Source organism: Impatiens glandulifera, chromosome 1, assembly GCF_907164915.1.
Source record: "Impatiens glandulifera chromosome 1, dImpGla2.1, whole genome shotgun sequence".
In the NCBI taxonomy this organism is placed as follows: Eukaryota; Viridiplantae; Streptophyta; class Magnoliopsida; order Ericales; family Balsaminaceae; genus Impatiens; species Impatiens glandulifera.
The window spans coordinates 46916084-46921286 of record NC_061862.1 but is presented as its reverse complement, the minus strand read 5'-3'; positions in this window follow the sequence as shown (position 1 = coordinate 46921286).

Below are 5203 nucleotides of genomic sequence, written 5' to 3'. Positions count from 1 at the left end.
TGTTTGACGAATATTTTTTCCGAGCTTGCTTCTATTTCAATTTGTAGAGATCCATCGATAAAAGATATATTTGACATTCGGTTTAGTAGTTTTGCTAACTGTATTTGATATATAAGAAGATTGAATAAATTGGAAAACATATTCCATTATAAATTAGTTTTCATGGTTAGAAATAAGGGATTAAACTCGTCTTCTTGAGATTTTATGCGTTGAAGTGATCTTCATAATTTCAATGTAGGATATTATTACACTTTGTTCTGTAAAGTTAGCCCGATTGAGCTTTAATAAAAAAAAATAGCAAGAGTCTAAAATGCCTACCAGGATCACATATTTTGGTTGAGGTGTTATTTACGACGGAATTTTCATTGATGATAGATGTATGTGGAATGTCATAATTATTGTGAGTCCTTGTCATTTGTGTTACAAAGAGATGGAGACGGCTCCCATTCTAATTTTATATTGTCACGTTACAGCAAGTATTTGAAGTCTTTTATGAAAGTTGACCAGAATTCAATTGGTTATGTCGGAGACTATTAGTGGTTATTGAAGTTATTGATTGAGGTGACTAAAATAACGAGACTTATAAGATTGACATCTACCTTATTATTTTTTAGTGGACTATATGATTGGAAAAATTCGAGAACATTTAACAACCAAAGTAGGTCGTTAAGAATTATTAACAATGTCATTATCATTATGATGTCGGAAAATATATCCGGAAAACATGTTGATTCGTTTGGGGAACTCCTTACTCTTCTAGAAGTTTTTTTATATATTTTTTATATTGAAATATGTTTTTCATGTTATATTTTTTTTTGTCGATTTACTTAAATGTTTTTATTTTAATTATAATAATCATTTATTTTTTAAAATTATAGTGATGTGATATATAATTTTAATTTTTTAAATTTATAACATTGTAAGAACGCCCTAAAAAACCCTTATCAAACGAGCTTTTATTGTATGGCCTAGTGGGTGTAAACGAGTTAAGCTACTCGTGAGCAACTCGTGAGTAGCTCGGTCAAAGTTTGGCTCGAACTCGGTTTGATCGAGCTCGATTTGAGTTTGAGTAGCACGATTATAAAATCGAGCTCGAGTTTTATATTTGTTGTTCGAGTAACTCGCGAGTAGCTCGTTATATATTATATATATATATAAATATATAATCAAAAAAACCTACGACTTTCCTTCTTAAACCTTCAATCTCTCTCTTCTTTCTATTTTCAAATAATCAAACTCATCTTTTCTCTCCTTCCATTCTCGTTTTCTACTTCTTCCATTCTCAAATAGTCAAATTCATCTCTCTCTTTCTTCTCCTTCCATTTCCAAATGGTCAAACCCTTTTCTCTTTTCTCCTTCCATTTTCAAACAGTTAAACCCCTCTATTTCTTCTCCTTCGTCCATCTATCAAATTTTTTCTTCATCAAAAAGCTTTGAAACTTATATTTTTTGGATTCTACGATTAACGAAGTAGCTTGTTCATTTCTTTCATATTTTGAATATTGTAGAGTATGAAGATCATTATATGACTAGTGCATCATATTGTCAAACTTGTAATATTTGTGATGAACATCTTTTAAATATTTTATTTCGTTTGTAATTTCTAAATGAGATGTTTGTGATTGAATGATTATCTTAAATTTATGTGATGATATTTATATTTCTTATTTTAAATAATATTGTGATTATATATGTGTAGTTTGTGAAATATATATTATATTATGTTGAGATATTATTTAGTGGTGAATATAATTTTAATTAATAAAATTTTATTTTCGAGTTTTCTAGTTCGAGCCGAGTTCAAGATTAAATTTTGATACTCAATTGAGTTCGAGTCGAGTATTTATAATGCAATTCGAGTAGGGTTCGAGTAGTATGGTACTCGGCTCGACACGACTCAACTCGTTCACACCCCTAGTATAGCCAACACCAACGAAAAAAATTAATAATAATAGTTGTCCATGTTTCTTTTATTTCATTCAAATTTTATTTTTTTACTAAAAAAATATCACCTTTTCAGATTAATTGATTAAAATTTAAAAACTTTTAGTAGTGATAACTATAGACAATGTATATACTCAATGACACGATTAGTCATCTACATCTATGTACATCGTGATTAACCCTTGAAGTGACACCAAAGACTATTATTGAGTTTTGTGTTAATGAAAAAAATGATGTATGGAATAAATGAATTTCAATTGTTAGGCCTCGTTTGGATCGGGGTTATTTGAATAACTTAGAGGGAGAAAAAATAATGATTAATGATAATTTTGAAGAGGTAGTGATTATTTTTTGTAAAAAGACTTAAAGAGTATTAATATATATAAATAAAATAAAAAATAATAATTTAAAATAGATGGTATTTTAGTATTTTGATTAATAGTGTAAATAATGTGATGGAGGAGAGGAGAGTGAAGTGATGTTTGATTTTGTTAATTTGGTTTATTTGAATAATCCAAACCGAACAATGTCTTATTATCACTTGATGAATCATTCAAATTTGTTTGAGATTGGTTATTTTAGGATTTTTTTTGTTTAGTTTTTGTTCAGAAAACTATTTATATTTTTAATTGGTTAAATTACTATAATAATTTTTGTATTTAAATTTTATAAAAATAAAATAGGAATGTTTTAATATTTTAATTAATGAAATGAGTGATTTCATAATAAAATTATATTGATGTGATATGAGGAATTTCTAAAAAAACTCAAAAATATCTCAAAAAAAATCATATTTTTTTTTGAAAAACAGCTTAGTGTCATTTCATTAAAAAACCCAAAAGAGTGGAAAAAAATACAAAAGTTTAAGATCAAATATAGACAATTCTAGATTTGACAATGAAACAATAATTGAATTACAGACAACAACAATCAATTAGCGCCTATAGCGTTTTTATTTTGATTCTACTTGTGACTTTCTCAAACGAAATATCCCATATCTGGCAGAGATTTCTATTCTATTCATTCTTTTCGATTCCTCTCTAGGATTGAATAAGTGCATTTCCATATGAAGTTATATCTCCACAAATATCTTTAGCAGTTCTACTTCTTCCATTGTGAGTTCTTGAAATTATTTATTTCCAGATATTGTAGATTACTGCTCTAAAATAGCATATCAGCATACTTACATAGAATGATCTTCCTTTTACTTTATTCTTCATCCACTCTTGGATTTCTTCTCATGTTCTTGAAAAGTTGATGATGTTCATGTTTGCAGCATACTTCCTCCAGATTTGTATTACAAAAGAGCATTCCCAAAATAAATGGTTTATGTTTTCCTCAACTCCTGAACATAGGACACAGTTGATATCATGAATGTTTATGTATTTTCGAATTTTTTCTTTTATTATCAACATTTTCCTGTATACCAGCTAGAAAATAAATTGGTGACGAGGAATAATCTTTGGAGACCATACCACATTATGCCAATTTACCTCATATCCTCTTGTTCTAACCATTTCTCATGCCTTTCTTGTAATGAACTTCTCGTTGCTTTCTATTTTCCAGCATATTTCATCTTCATTGAGTTGCTTCTGCCTCATTACGTTTAGGATTCTATCACTTTTTGGAATACGCCTTAGAAGTGAATCACATTTACCTTCATAGACGTCTCTAAATGAGTACTTGATGTATTCTCTTCTAACTATGTTTCCTTACATTTCTTCTTTGAATATAATGGAAATATTATCCAGCCAAGGATCATGCCAGAATAGTACCCCTCTTCCATTTCAGATTGTGGTTTGCACCATTTAAAAGACATATTTTCTTATTTTTATGATCTTCTTCAATGACCATGCCATTCTTTCATTGATGCTTCGTGTCCAGATACTTTGCTCTTCTTTTATGAATCTTGTACGCACCCATTTGACCTACAAGGAGTCCGCTTTCTGCTCAAACTCCCATAAGCTCCTGATGGTGAGAGCTATATTTCATTCAACACAACTTTTTATTCCTAGTTCGCCTTCTTCTATGGGAGTGCAAACATTCTCCCATTTCACTTTTTTCCTCCTCTGCCATGTATTCCCTAGATGTAATCTCTCATTATTCTATCGAGTTCAGCCATTACTTTCTTTGGGATGACTATCTGTTGTGCCCAGTAGTCAATAATTTCAAAGATAACTCTTTTAACGAGCTCGATTCTACCTGCATAAGACAATTTTTTCGTAGCCCAACCCACGATAGAATTTTTAACATTTTCTACCAGTTAAAATGACCTATAAGTGTAAGTTAAGACATTTTCAAATTAGGAAAGACCAAACAAGATTCTCACACGTTCATTGATTAATGTGTTTACCTTAACTAACGAGATTTTCGTACATTTGTACGGTTAAAACCAAAATTATCATAATCAATATATTCATCGTCTCATAAATAATATCAACAACTTCGGTCAACTAATAATCTTATTCTCACCTACTTACTCAATCACTTCCGTCAACCAACAATTCCCTATTACACAACCATCTCCTCTTATTAACTCACTTACCTCAAACAATAATCTTATTCTCACCCACTTACCAACTCACTTCCATCAACCAACATATTCATTATTCTCTCTTTATCATTATTATAAATTTGCACCGGGCGTGATTCAAACACTTCGAATCTTTATTGTGCATAATTAACACTTAACCATTACACCACTTATGATTGTTGATTTTTTTTATAATTTTTTGTATGAATATATGATATGACTAGCAATTATATATATGGAAGATTATATATATAATTATGAGAAAAAAATATATAAAAAATTAAATTATAATATTATATAAACGAATTTAAAATATTATTAGTTTAATGGTCGAAGTTATATTGTTAGAAATATCATATGTTCATCAATTTTGAAGTCGAATTTAAAATATAAAGTGTCATTAACCTAGTTATTTAAAATGTTAAAGTTATATAGATTAGTTAGTTAAAAAGTTGAACTTATATTGTTAAGAATGTCCCGCGTTCATCAAATTTGGTGTTAAATTTAACATATAAATATTGAGCAATGTGGAGTTAGTTACTTTGTGACAGTCAGAGCGTGATTTACTTGGAAAAGAATCAAGTGTATCATGCTAGAACGAAGCATATTGATGTGAGATTTCACAATATCAGAGAGTTGATCGCATCTGATGAGATACTATTACAGAAGGTTCATACTAGTAAAAATGCAACTGAATATGTTGACGAAGCATGTTACTACCGATAA